Genomic DNA, 15,680 nt, shown 5'->3' on the forward strand with positions numbered 1-15,680 from the left:
AAAGGGGGTGGTGATGGACGGAGCATCCGAACCAATCAAACACTCACACCCAGTCAAAAGATCTGGGTTTAATCCATCATCGTTCTTTAGCCCACTCTGCCACCCCAGTTCAGACATGGCTATCTGCAAATCAATCTGACCCTGTGCCTCATGGGAACAGTCCAGCCCGAACTGCCAAGCCATGCCTTCCCTGGACCGGAAACAAGCTTCCGAGGACCGGTTTCTGGCATTACATGCGTCTACAGCCCGGCTTGCTTGAATCCAGTGGCAAAGTGAGCAAGGGACTCACGTCTGAGCATACCCTGCCACACTTATGGCGGCCAAAAGCGGTACAAAAGGGGGTGGTGATGGACGGAGCATCCAAACCAATCAAACACTCACACCCAGTCAAAAGATCTGGGTTTAATCCATCACCGTTCTTTAGCCCACTCTGCCACCCCAGTTCAGACATGGCTATATGCAAATCAGTCTGACCCTGTGCCTCATGGGAACAGTCCAGCCCGAACTGCCAAGCCATGCCTTCCCTGGACCGGAAACAAGCTTCCGAGGACCGGTTTCTGGCATTACAGCCGTCTTCAGCCCGGCTTGCTTGAATCCAGTGGCAAAGTGAGCAAGGGACTCACGTCTGAGCATACCCTGCCGAACTTATGGCGGCCAAAAACGGTACAAAAGGGGGTGGTGATGGACGGAGCATCCGAACCAATCAAACACTCACACCCAGTCAAAAGATCTGGGTTTAATCCATCACCGTTCTTTAGCCCACTCTGCCACCCCAGTTCAGACATGGCTATCTGCAAATCAATCTGACCCTGTGCCTCATGGGAACAGTCCAGCCCGAACTGCCAAGCCATGCCTTCCCTGGACCGGAAACAAGCTTCCGAGGACCGGTTTCTGGCATTACATGCGTCTACAGCCCGGCTTGCTTGAATCCAGTGGCAAAGTGAGCAAGGGACTCACGTCTGAGCATACCCTGCCACACTTATGGCGGCCAAAAGCGGTACAAAAGGGGGTGGTTATGGACGGAGCATCCGAACCAATCAAACACTCACACCCAGTCAAAAGATCTGGGTATAATCCATCACCGTTCTTTAGCCCACTCTGCCACCCCAGTTCAGACATGGCTATATGCAAATCAGTCTGACCCTGTGCCTCATGGGAACAGTCCAGCCCGAACTGCCAAGCCATGCCTTCCCTGGACCGGAAACAAGCTTCCGCGGATCGGTTTCTGGCATTACAGCCGTCTTCAGCCCGGCTTGCTTGAATCCAGTGGCAAAGTGAGCAAGGGACTCACGTCTGAGCATACCCTGCCACACTTATGGCGGCCAAAAGTGGCACAAAAGGGGGTGGTGATGGACGGAGCATCCGAACCAATCAAACACTCACACCCAGTCAAAAGATCTGGGTTTAATCCATCACCGTTCTTTAGCCCACTCTGCCACCCCAGTTCAGACATGGCTATATGCAAATCAGTCTGACCCTGTGCCTAATGCCAGAAACCGGTCCTCGGAAGCTTGTTTCCGGTCCAGGGAAGGCATGGCTTGGCAGTTCGGGCTGGACTGTTCCCATGAGGCACAGGGTCAGACTGATTTGCATATAGCCATGTCTGAACTGGGGTGGCAGAGTGGGCTAAAGAACGGTGATGGCTCAAACCCAGATCTTTTGACTGGGTGTGAGTGTTTGATGGTTCTGATGCTCCGTCCATCACCACCCCCTTTTGTACCGCTTTGGCCGCCATAAGTGTGGCAGGGTATGCTCAGACGTGAGTCCCTTGCTCACTTTGCCTCTGGATTCAAGCAAGCTGGGCTGAAGACGGCTGGAATGCCAGAAACCGGTCATCGGAAGCTTGTTTCCGGTCCAGGGAAGGCATGGCTTGGCAGTTCGGGCTGGACTGTTCCCATGAGGCACAGGGTCAGACTGATTTGCATATAGCCATGTCTGAACTGGGGTGGCAGAGTGGGCTAAAGAACGGTGATGGATCAAACCCAGATCTTTTGACTGGGTGTGAGTGTGTGATTGGTTCTGATGCTCCGTCCATCACCACCCCCTTTTGTACCGCTTTGGCCGCCATAAGTGTGGCAGGGTATGCTCAGACGTGAGTCCCTTGCTCACTTTGCCACTGGATTCAAGCAAGCCGGGCTGAAGACGGCTGGAATGCCAGAAACCGGTCCTCGGAAGCTTGTTTCCGGTCCAGGGAAGGCATGGCTTGGCAGCTCGGGCTGGACTGTTCCCATGAGGCACAGGGTCAGACTGATTTGCATATAGCCATGTCTGAACTGGGGTGACAGAGTGGGCTAAAGAACAGTGATGGATCAAACCCAGATCTTTTGACTGGGTGTGAGTGTTTGATTGGTTCTGATGCTCCGTCCATCACCACCCCCTTTTGTACCGCTTTGGCAGCCATAAGTGTGGCAGGGTATGCTCAGACGTGAGTCCCATGCTCACTTTGCCACTGGATTCAAGCAAGCCGGGCTGAAGACGGCTGGAATGCCAGAAACCGGTCCTCGGAAGCTTGTTTCCGGTCCAGGGAAGGCATGGCTTGGCAGTTCGGGCTGGACTGTTCCCAAGAGCCACAGGGTCAGACTGAATTACATATAGCCATGTCTGAACTGGGGTGGCAGAGTGGGCTAAAGAACGGTGATGGATCAAACCCAGATCTTTTGACTGGGTGTGAGTGTTTAATTGGTTCTGATGCTCCGTCCATCACCACCCCCTTTTGTACAAGCCTTCCAGTCTGGACTGCAACAGCCAAACCAGTCATTTCGGGCAATGGCACCTGGCAGAGAATGCTTAAATCACAAGATCTGCTGCAGTTGCTTTAATTTGCCCTTCCTGGGTCAGGCCTTGCTGTTTGGAGGAACAATACAGCATTTTATTTCCCTGCTGGAGATCCTTACATCAGACAGGTGGGTCAGATTGATGAAAGTGGTAATGCTTTGCCCTTCCCTCACCATACAGAATTCTTCCCTCTCTGGACCGACTCTAAGAAGGTCGCTCCAAAATACTGATGCAGGAAGTCAACTTTCTGCTGTCCAAAGGTGCTTCTGAGAGGATTACAGACAGAGAAAGGCATGGATACTGTTTGTGTTACTTGTCCTGAAGAAGGAGGAAGGCCTCTGCCCTGTTTCTGACCACTGCCCTCCTTTCTGAGAAAGGACAGTTTCAAAATGCTCACTCCGACAGTCAGCTCTAGTTTCAGGGTACTGAAGGGGGTCCTTGGACCTGCAGGAAGTGTATTTCCATATACCTGTCTTGTTGTCCAACAGGGATTCCCTGTGGTTCATTGTAGGCTTGAAACACTTTAAAATACCGTCCTCCACTTCACCCTTGCCTTCGTTATTGGGTGTTGAAGAAAGTGGTGGCCCCTGCCAATCTTTGGAGGTCAGAAGAATATGCATTACCATACATCAAGGATAGGTTGATTTATGCAGCCTCACTGCAGTTAGTTGAAGAAGACCACCTCCAGATGTTGGCCAAATTCCTGACATCACTGGGGTTTCCCAGCAATGAGCTAAAGTCCCACTTGAGCAGGGGACGCCATTCATTGGACAGTTCTGTACACTGGTGGATTCTAAGCCTTTCCCCCACTGCCACAAGTATGGGATATTCAGGATATGATGCTGATGTTTTGAGATCAGATTTTGGTGATGATAGCGCTTGGGCTTCTTGGCCTTGTACATACTCCAGGTGTCACATTGAGCCCTACAGTCCTCCCTAAGAACTCATGGATCCAGCATCAAGTCTGCCTCTCCAACACAATTCCAGTTCCCAAAGGGGACAGCACAAGACCTGCATTGGTAGGTGCCAAACTGTAGGGTAGTGGTAAGGCGAAGAGAATTAGAGGCAGACTTCCTGTTTCCCAAGCTTCTTTGTGTTATCGGGGGCAGTCGACTAGACAGATTTCCCGTCTACTCAGCCCTCCCTCGCTGACGGGTGAGCACAGAAAGCCCACTAGGACAACAACTGTGTCTGAGGTTGCGAAGACCCCCCCTCGATGCGAACACTCCGTGGAAGGCGATTGAACGGCTGTAGGCTCGCGCCGACGAGGCCAGATCGCCTGTATTGTTGAACCACTTAGGTGAGTTGTAAAGACCCATTAAGGAACCTCATTCATTCAAAACGGGTCCCACCTCGGACTCGTGCACACTAAGGATGATTGCTTAGTTCAAAAAATTGTGGGAGGGTTAATCTCTTTGCCCAAGACACTGCTTGCCTGTTGGGCGCCCCGCATACTCAAAATTCTTTTGCCATTTCTACCGGCTCAAGGGGGCATTGTAGGGAACCCATTTTGGAGTTTTTATTGACAACTTATGCCAGATCCCCTTTTTCCCTGGCAAAATGGCACTCCTATTGACATTAATGGAAATAGGACTAATCTCTCCTCACTGAAAAGACGGAAAGAGACATAGGACTGTGCCTCACAACTTATCCCAGAAAGGAAGAAAGGAACAATTACAAAATATCACATATAGAGTGGGACCTAGGATTTCACCCCAAAGCTGACCCATTCATAGAAAGAGTGATAGAACTACCCCTTCAGAGCTCAAGATATCTTCTGAAAATCAGGTGGCCATCTTGCACTGACCTCATTGTCAATGGGAATAGGTTATTCCCGAGCAACAACAGACAACATCCTATGGTACTCAAGCTCTCATCTACACAGATGTGTCTTACCTAGCCCTACCTCTACTACCCAGTTCCTATACCAGCATTGTACCTATACCGACTTGGCCTTATCCTAGGTTCCCCTTTCGCCCTCACCACCCATCACAACAATCTGCTCTCATACCCCCCTCTCATTACCTCCCTCCCAATCACAGCAATATACACAATTGCATCCCTGCTTACACATGACCGGCCCCTTTACCGGCTCAAATGCATGACCATTCATAACTCCTCCCACCTCATCCTTTACTAACATCACCTCTCTCGCACAATTCTCCCTTCCTTCTTCACACCCCACCTCTCCGCCTGACATCTCTCCTCTAGCACACTCCCCCTACCTTTCTACCCCTACAGATAAGCGTCAACTTCACGATGGAGGGCACAGGACAACATACATATACCATTAAGTACCATCCTAACCTCTCAAAAAAGCAGCCAAATGCTTTAAACATAATCTGCTAAAATCACATCCCCAAGCCCCAATCTCAGACCCCTACTTCTCTACAAACAAGGGCTATATAACTAATGATGCAAACACTAGGAGATGATGGGCGGAGCGCTTAAACTTTTCAGACACTCACCCCCAGTCACAGATCTGGGTTAAATCCATCATCGTCCTTTAGCTCACTTCGCCACCCCAGTTCAGACACAGCTATTTGCAAATTAGTCTTGACCCTGTGCCTCATTGGAACAGTTCAGCCCGAACTGCCAAGCCATGTCTTCCCTGGACCGGAAACGAGCATCCTGGGACCGGTTTCGGGCTAACAGCCCTCACCAGCAAGGCTAGCTTGAATCCACTGGCAAAGTGAGTAAGGGACCCACGTCTGGGCATACCCTGCCAACTTAGGATGGACAAAGCAAACAAAAGGAGATGATGGACGGAGCGCTGGAACTTTTCAGACACTCACCCCCAGTCACAGATCTGGGTTGAATCCATCATCATTCTTTAGCTTACTTCGCCACCCCAGCTCAGACACAGCTATATGCAAATCAGTCTTGACCCTGTGCCTCATTGGAACAGTTCAGCCCGAACTGCCAAGCCATGTCTCCCCTGGACCGCAAACCAGCATACTGGGACTGGTTTCGGGCTAACAGACCTCATCTGCAAAGGCTAGTTGAATCCAGTGGCAAAGTGAGCAAGGGACCTACATCTGGGCATACTCTGCCAACGTAGGGCTAACAAAGCAAACACAGGGAGATAATGGACGGAGCACTGAAAGTTTTCAGACACTCACTCCAAGTCACAGATCTGGGTATAACTAATGACATAATTTTTTACACAAAGAGAAGAGCCCAATGGAGAAAAACTTTTTGTGCCCTATTTTCGGTTTCCTCTACCTGGAAAACAGCACATGGTCTCAAGATCTCGATCATCCCCTCACCAATCCACAGAGCCGCAGCAACAATCACCATTTATCATAATGGGATTATCCTCATGCAATCATCAGACCATAATCTAACCTTACTCGATAACATCTTTCCCCTCATCAAAGAAAAAGTCCTCAGACCCTATCCCTCCTCCCCAGGCACCCCTAATTCCATAACGCCCTCCAACTCCATTCCTGATTCCCCTGAAAGGCATTCTACTCTTACGAGCCAATCTCTTTATACTCCCAACCAGGCACCAACAGACCCCTAGGATATGAGAACCACCCCCTAACTCCAACATCACCAAAACCTATACCTATGACCCAATCAAGTAACATCCCTTACAATTGGCCCCCTAATATCATGAAAACCCCAAGATCCCTAACCCGCCGCACACCCTCCTTGTACATACCTCACCACCTTTGGCTATTTCACCCCCCACCCCCCTCCGGATAGCCGTACAGGTAGATCTCACTATGCAGACTCAGATTACTGTTACCCACCAAGCCCCATCCCTAGCCCAACCACCTTTCCCCTACCCCCAGACCAAACAATAAGCACATCACCCACGCCAGTCCCTAGACTCGATGAAATCTTACTTTCATTAGAACAAGTCAAAGATGACCTCCAAATGCTATGGGGCTTGATTTTGCGTCAACCTAAGATCAGACGACATGCTGAAGATGCGAATAGGAACCTACACAGTAACAGCCCCCCATACCCACACCAGTTGCAAATTATGATCCCCAAACCTTCCGCCCCCAATCTGGAGAACAGTACCTTATGCCAGTGCCACAACCCAACCGGTCCGAAGGAAGAATCCTCTATCGTCCAAGGATATACACTCCCTACTCCTCTCTTACGATCTCCCTCATCCCAGCCAAAATACAGAGTACTCGAACAATCTGAATAAACACTTCATAATCCAAACCATCCACTCCAATACACACAGAGCCCCTAATCACAAACCTAGAGGTATAACCTTAGAGAATCTTATGCGAGTCCCGCTTGTAGAGGAACCTCCAACCACCATCAAGCCACGTCTCAAATGTTTCTTACTAATCTGTAGATCAGCCTCAAAACACGCGGCTGACATAGCTAATCTTATACTCACTCACGAACCTGCCCTCCTAATTTTGACCAAAACATAGTAAAATGATTCGTCTACGTCTATCCTCGACATACTGGTTCCCCCCAACCATGACATCACCAGATTAGACCGACCAGGAGGCGGTATTGCCCGCATTCACCGGAACAGTCTCTCAGTGAACCGCGCACACTCACCGGTTCTATCCTCATGTGAATACCTCTTTTTAGATTTCACAAGTAATAACAAACCAATCTGTTCAATGAACACACTCTACCACCCTCTAGGTGACAACCTCAACTTCATCAATCAATTCATGGATATCATGACTACAAATACTGGACAACAAAATACCCAAATATTCCTCGGAGATCTCAATCTCCTTTGGAATGACCTTAACGACCTTGCGGTTAATAGCCTCAAAGCATTCCTCACTGACCTTGACCTTATCCAAATCTGCAGCATCCCCACCCATGACAAAAGCTCAATCCTTGATTTGGTTATTTCCAATGCTGAAGCCATTCAGCTTGATACGATCCTCCCCTGTGATTGGTCTGACCACCATTCCATCACTTTCTTCATCAAGGAATCAGTAACATTTCACTCAGCACCACCTACATGACCTAAAAAATGGAAGAGGAACCTAAAAAACGCCAACTCGGAAATACACACAACTGCCAGTGTCAACCTCCTGCTCCCCTCGGAAGACCTATCTGACGTTCAAGCTTTGACAAACCACTACTTTAACTCTATGACCACAATATTAGACACAACCGCTCCATTACAACTGAAGAGGCTCTTCACAAAAGACTCAAAACCCTGGTACGACGGTAGACTCAATGAAGACAGACGAGCCCTAAGACTAATTGAACTGCGATGGAGATCGTCACCATCCCCTCACCACCTCAAACTGCTTAGAGTCACCAGAAACTCCTGCTCTAGAAAGATCAGATGTTCAAAAGCAAACTCTTTCAAAAATCAGTTAGACCAAGCTAAGAATCAGCCCAAAAAACTATTTGAACTAGTCAAAACTCAATCTATTGGCTTATCTCATCCCCCCCCCGAGATGGACAATGCGCACCACCCAGCTGTGAAGAATTTGCCTCCTTCTTCACGAAGAAGAGGGAATACTTGAAGACGGCCTTCTTAATGCCTTAGTATCTCAGACTGACGCTCAGAATGGCACCTTATTTCCCCCTCCAGCAACCCCGATCATTTGCACATCTAAGTTCGCCCTCAAGAACAACACTGCATGGTCCTCCTTTACAACTTACAGTGAAGAAGTAATACTAAAAGCGCTCACGTCCTTGAACCACGTCCTCCACCTACTTCACATACCCTCTTCCTGCAAATTGCCTAAAATACTTCATATCGCTGCTACTGCCACTCTGGACAAAGATTATCAATGCCTCTCTACTTCAAGGAATCATTCCTGAAATTCTGAAATCGGGGCAAGTGTCCCCCATCCTAAAAGAACCTACGGTGGACCCCACAGACTTAAATAATTACCGCCCAATTTCCAACATCCCAACTCTGGCTAAACTCCTAGAAAAATGTGTCCTCATCCAGCTGGAAAACCACATCGCGCATTTCAACCTGCTCATCCAATACGAATCTGGCTTCCATGCAGGGCATAGTACTGAACCACATAGTCAATGACGCACTAAAAATCCTAGACCAGAACGAAGCCTACCTGCAAATCCTGCTTGACTTATCTTCGACTTTTAACACCCTCAAACATGGTAATCTCCTAGACCTCTTGAAATATAGAATGGGTTTATTTTTTTTTTGTATACTCTCTTCTATAGCGCATGGCTACCTTGAGGCATCCCAGCGCTGTGTGACCTAGGAGCAAAGTACAGACACTCACTGAAACAGGAATGTCCTCAAGAGCTTTCTGAAGGCCAGGTGGTTAGATTCAAGCCTGATGTTGTTGGGGAGAAGATTCCAGAACTTGACGCTTGGAGGGAAAGCTGATGGCCGCCCATGCGAGCCCGCTTCACCCTTGGTGCTACTAACAGATTACGCTGATTAGATCTCAAAGATCTGAGATATAGGTGTCGACGAAACAGAGGGCGAAGAATAGTGGGGCCGGAATTTGAGATGGACTTATGAGCCATACACATGGTTTTGAACAGGATCCTTTCCTGAACCGGCAGCCAGTGTAGAGACCGGATTGCGGCCTTCGCCGAGCTACGTCTGGGTACCTTCATGAGTAGCCAGGCAGCACAATTATGCACTGCTTGCAATATTTGGATGGAGCCTGCGGGGGCCCCAAGGTAGATAGCGGTTGCATAATCCAGCCGTGAGAGAATCAACGACTGGACCTGCAGGCGTCTAGCCTCAAAGGGGAGAAGAGTCAGGCCCTTCCTGAGGACTCGAAGCAGACCGTAGCAGGTCGCAGCAGCTTTTTTGACCTGAACTTGAAATCCCAAGGTGGAATCAAGCCTGACCCCCAGGCTCTTAATCTGATTCTTGGGGATGGGAGAGGGGCCCAGACAGGTTGGCCACCAAGGATCAAGATTAATGGGTGCTTTGTATCCCAAAAGCATGATATCACTTTTAGACCCATTTAATTTGAGGAAAGAGGCAGTCATCCACTCTAAGACCTTGGTTAGACAGGGTGTAAGATTGTTAATCCCCGGGTCTGAGGTGCCCTCCCTCGCAAGGGAGACCACCAACTGCGTATCATCGGCGTAGGTGACAAGCTGAATTCCCCAGGGAAGAACCAACTCAGCGAGTTTATCAGGGTCAGTACTAAATTGGCTCACCTCTTTCCTGCAAAATAGATCCCAAAGTTTCAAGGTCAATCAATTCCTGTCCATGGCCGTTCCAGTCATATTAGGAGTCCCGCAGGGCTCATCCCTCTCACCTACACTGTTCAATCTATTCATGGAGCCGCTCACTGATATCCTCAGCTCCTCAAATATCCATTATCACATGTACGCAGATGATACACAACTATATTTAAAGATAACATTTCTGGAGGACATCAAATCCCTTAATCTAATGCTACAAAGAACTCAGTCTTGGCTGGCTGAAAACCACCTGAAACTAAACACCCTCAAAACTGAATTCCTCCTAATCGCTCCACCCAACCAATCAACCATCATGCAAGAATGGATTAAACAACTAACTGCGCTCAACTGCCAACCTCTTGTCATTGACTCAGCAAAATTTCTGGGAATAACACAGGAATGAAATCTAAACAAGCAGAAACACATCAGTGCCGCAACAAAAGGAGCTAACTTTCAGATGAACACCTGGAGAAAATTAAAACCCTTCCTTCCCGCAAATGACTTCAAACTGGCAGTCCAAGCACTAGTAATCCCAAGACTAGAATATGGTAGGGCAACTCTCTGTGAGCTTCCCAGATCTACAACGGCCCCTCCAAGAGCATCAATCAGCTCAGCGGCCAGGCTCATCACATGCTAGGTCTCTGGGTGTACCTTGACTAGCATACTATCTTTGTGATCAACACCTGCTTAGTTGAAACCCTGAATGCCAGAGCAGATAAACTCAGCACGCGCTGTCTGACAGTCTTGCAATGATGTTTCCATTGTAGGGTATTGCAGGACCTCTAAGATCTGTGACAAACCTTGGCTAGATCTATTTAGCACAGTTGTATGTCATTACATCGCATACTGATACCACGCATGCCATTACAACAAGAGTATTACTACGCTATGTCAATGACAATGACATGCCATAATATCGCAAATTTTAACCACGACTATGCCTTTACCACACATGCCATTACAACACAAAGGCATGCGTGGTAAAGCTATACTCGTGGTTAAAGTTTACCAGGTAAGTGACTCTACCCTACCCTACCCTACTTTAAACACTAATATAGTACCCATGCACAACCCTCCCCCGACCCCAAGTCCAATCCCTACAGAGGTGCCACGAGGCAGTCGCTCCCTAAGTGAAGTGACATGAGAGGTAGTGCTCCACCTGTGGTAGGTCCTTCCTCATATCATCATGACAAAAGAGAAGTCCTCAGGCCCTACCTCAAAATGAAATAGGCTTGAACAATTCAACACTGCCCTCATGGGGCAGGCGGAGGCCCACTCCAGACAAAGCCGCCCTTTGTCTGGAGTGGGCCTCCGCCTGCCCCACAGTCCCGCATTATGTTGGACGCCAAGATCAGTGTGGTTGGTTCAGAAGTTTCCTGTCTTCACCAAGACCTCAGGAAGGCCATGGACTGCATCACCGAGGCAGAAACCAGAGTGTCATCTGATGAAGATACAGTGGCAACCCTACAACACAAAGTCAATTGGCTTACAGTGGTGACTCAGAAACCTCATGGGTGGAAGATGCGGAAGATCGAGCAAGACGAAACAACCTACATCTTTTGGGTTCCTGGAGGGATGCGAAGGCACATCAACAGTGGTTTTGAACGCAGTGGTTGGGGTCTCTGCTGCTGGAGGGCTCCATTTCCTCCTGTTTTGTAGTGGAACGAGCCCATAGAGCACTCATAAGGAAGCTCCCCCTACCCCCCCCTGGGGAGCGGCCCGACCTATCCTAGCTAAACTGTTGAACTTTATCGACCGGGACACCATCCTTCAATTTGCAGGGGCCACAGAGATATACTGGTGTATGACTCTCATAACATCATGATCTTCCCGACTATAACCGGCTAGTTCAGCAGCAGCGCCATTCATTTGCAGCTGCCAAACATAGACTCCGGAAACTGAACATTCAATATATGTTTTTGTAACCAGTACGGACGCGCATAATCTACAAAAACAAATCCTTATTCTTTGACACCCCGGAGGCTATCTTCACATTGGCCGACGAAACTGTTCACCTCAGGCCACATACTCCACTTCCACTTGAATCAGACTCTTCCCAAGCCAACATAAGGAATCGGCCGAAGAAGTCCACCTCCAGACAACACAGGTCCAGGTCCAACTGGCACTCCCAGGCACAGGGTGGAGACTCCTGACTACAATGGAAACCGCAGAGTGCCCAGTTACAAGCTCCCGGGCTGATTGTACATAGACTTGGTTTGTGTCGTCCACCCTTGGACTATTACTAGGCTTGGGGGGACCCCAACAGGTATTAACTGCATGCCCTAAGACACTATGGTTGAGGGTATTGGGACATTGGGTAACCATTGACAGGAGGCTCCTGGGGCCGCCCGTTGGGGCCCTGGGTCCATCCCGACCGCTACAGATACTTTGTGTTGGCTGAGGTATTGAGGTGGGGGGAGGAGGGGAGAGAGTTATATTCAGTTCTGCAGAGTTTAGTTCAGTTTAGGCACAGGCACGGCTGTGCATCATAGGCCTCATACACGCACCTCACACCCAAAAACTCCCCTGAGGAAAAGATGACTACACATACTGCTAATACTCCGGTGGGCTCAATATCATGACATGGATTGTCCGTGGGGTACTAGATAAATTCAAACGGGGAGCAGTTCTAAAACCGGCTAAAAGATTAAAAGTTGACATACTCCTTATGCAAAAAAACCATATTCTGGGTACTAATGCACCATGCCCAGCCCGCTATGGGTTTATCCAGGTTTTTCACTCCGGATTCGTCCATGGGTTGTGGGGTGCAGAGATTCAAATACACCGTAGGGTCCCATACAGCCTTTCCAAAATATGGGCTGGGCCGGGTGGGAGGTACACCATTATCATGGGAACACTACATGGGGAATCCCTGACACTTAGTAGTTTCTATGCCCCCCACCCCTTTGGGGCATACCCTTGTAGGCAAGGTCGTACACTTATGAGGAGAGCTCCCAGATGGCTTATCAGTAATAAGGGGCGACTGATTATTATCACTGATAAGCCGTCTGGGAGCTCTCCCATAAGTGTACGACCTTGGGGGCGAATAAAAATAAAAATGTTGGTCCTCATACAGCAACAGTCAAAGAAAATGTATCATTAGTTTGGGTATGCAATATATCCTGCTCTTTTTTTTCTTCTCTGGAAATCTTTTTAATTGGCTAAGGTTACAAGATTCAAAATAATAAGTTGGAACGTAAATGGCCTGAAGGACAGGAGGAAACTATCTAGAGTGGCTGAATTTCTGTATAATTCTAAGGCGGATGTTTTTCTCCTAGAAGAAACCCATTTAGAAGCTCAAGATTGTAGGATAGGGTTTAGCAAGTTTAGATGGATCCAGGAAGGCTTGTACTCAGAACAAAGGGGCAGTTCTCGAGGTGTAGCAATTATTATTAGAGGCAATAGCGGGATAAAAGTTGCTGTTGAAAAATGTGAGACTGATCAATCTGGAAGGTGGCTGATGGCCTCTCTAATTATACACGGCACGCCCCTGGTATGTGCTGTGTATTATGGGCGGAATGTCGATAATCCAGGGGCTTTGATTAAGCTTAAGCCTAGTCTACTGGATACTTCCGCACCTGTAGTTTTGGGGGGAGATTTTAATCTTGTTTTGACGAGTTTTTGGACCGTACCTCAAGAGCAAAATACATCCTCCCCTGTAGAACACACTCTGAGCTGAAAACCCTCATGAAGGAATTTATTCTTATAGACATTTGGAAGCGAAAAATGGCTCAAAAAAAGACTTTTCCTTCTACAGTAAAAAGTACAGACACCATTCAAGAATAGATTATTTTCTGTTAGATCAGACTATTTTTTCAGATGTAGATTCAATCTCCTATGTTCCCACTATTCTTTCTGACCACCCCGTTGTGGCTCTTGTAGTGAACCTAAGGCATAGTAAACGTCAGCTGAGGTGGACCCTAGATAGATCACTCCTATTAAAAGAGGTTGTAAAAGTGGAGGTAATAGCTCAAGCTCAACAATTTTTTAGTAACAACCTTGGGACCGCAAACCTACAGACCGTTTGGGAGGCCTTCAATGCCTTTATACAAGGAACTTTCACCTCTTTAACGATTCGACAAAATAAAGTCAGGAAGAAGGCGGAGGAGGATCGACTCCGTAAAATTAAGAATAAAGAACAGGAGCTGCAGTGGGCATCGGCTAATGATCAGAGCAAAGTCCCCGCTCTACAAACTGAGCTCGAGGGCCCTCAGGTTAAATTCCAGGCAAACCTCGATAAGATTTTAAAGGACAGGTGGGATGCCAGCAAACTTCAAAATGTTGCCTATGGGGAAAGATGTGGGTCCCTCCTAGCTTGGAAGGCCAGGGCGTATAGAACAAGGAACCAGATACCTAGTTTGACTCAAAGAAGCACAGGGTGCACTGTACATGATGACAATGGGATCCGGGAGGAAGCTAGACTCTTTATGCAGGACCTATATAAGAAGGACCTGAATATCGGTGTCCAGGAAATAAAGCACTGGCTAAACCATACAGACCTTCCATGGCTGTCTCAAGCGGATCAAACTTTTTTACACTCCTGTATTACAGAGGGCGAGGTAGAGGCTCAGCTCAAGAAAATGGCTCGAGGTAAGGCTGCCGGGCCGGATTGCCTCCCTATAGAGGTAAACCTTGTCTTAATAGATGTAATTCAGCCGGTTCTGAAAAATCTCTTTAATAAAATATATATGTTGGGAGAGCCCATACCGTCTCGTGGTCTGAAGCAACCGTTACCCTTATTCTGAAAGCCAAAAATGACCCACTAAAAGCTGAGTCATACAGACCCATCTCTCTGTTAAATACAGATTATAAAATGTTTGCGGGTGTATCGACAGCCAGGACGGCCAAAATTATAAAAACTGTAATCCATCAAGACCAAAGGGGCTTCATCCCGGGAAGACAGTTGAACAAACTCACTTTTCCAGGCCATTGGCGCTATCGATGTGGCGGTTGATAAACAACTCTCGCTAACGCTGGTTGCCATCGATGCCGCCAAGGCTTTCGATCAAGTGAGCTGGTCCTATCTTTGAGAAGCATTAAACGGCTTTGGCTTCCCCAGAAATTTTGTCTCGAGTGTCAGATCTCTCTATTCGGCCCCACGAGCAAACATTTTGGTGAATGGGGCTCTTTCGGATGGGGCAAATATCTCTCGAGGCACTAGGCAGGGGTGCCCCCTTTCACCTCTCCTGTTTAATTTGTTCATAGAACCTTTTGTTTGCCGGCTAAGGTCAGACACGTTCATTTCAAATTTTAAAATCGCTGATCTGGTCCTTAAATTTGCTCTTTATGCAGACGACCTGCTTATGTTTACAATCAACCCAGCAGTGTCCATACCCAGACTAGTTGAGCAGGCCGGGGCATTCGGGGAAATCTCGGGGTACAGAATAAATAGGGACAAGACCGAGATTATGGAGTGGAACCAGGCTATGGGTACACAAGGGGCCAAATCTCGCATGAGATATCTGGGTATTCAACTAGCTCAGAAAATCGAAGACATCCCAAAGATCAACTGGAGTAGGGTCTCCAAAGAGGTCTGCAATCTCCTTCTCCGGTGGTCTGGTTTACCACTGAACATATTCGGTAGAGTAAAATGATAATCCTACCCAAGTTAACTTTTTTGTTTAATTGCATCCCATTATCTTTCTGTGCTGCTGATATTTAAAAAATGCAGGGTAAAATTGGTTCTTTTATTTGGAACACTAAATCTCCCAGAATCGCCTGGAAAAAACTTATGAGGAATTTACAACGGGAAGGTTTAGCTCTGC

Source organism: Lissotriton helveticus, chromosome 12, assembly GCF_964261635.1.
Source record: "Lissotriton helveticus chromosome 12, aLisHel1.1, whole genome shotgun sequence".
In the NCBI taxonomy this organism is placed as follows: domain Eukaryota; kingdom Metazoa; phylum Chordata; class Amphibia; order Caudata; family Salamandridae; genus Lissotriton; species Lissotriton helveticus.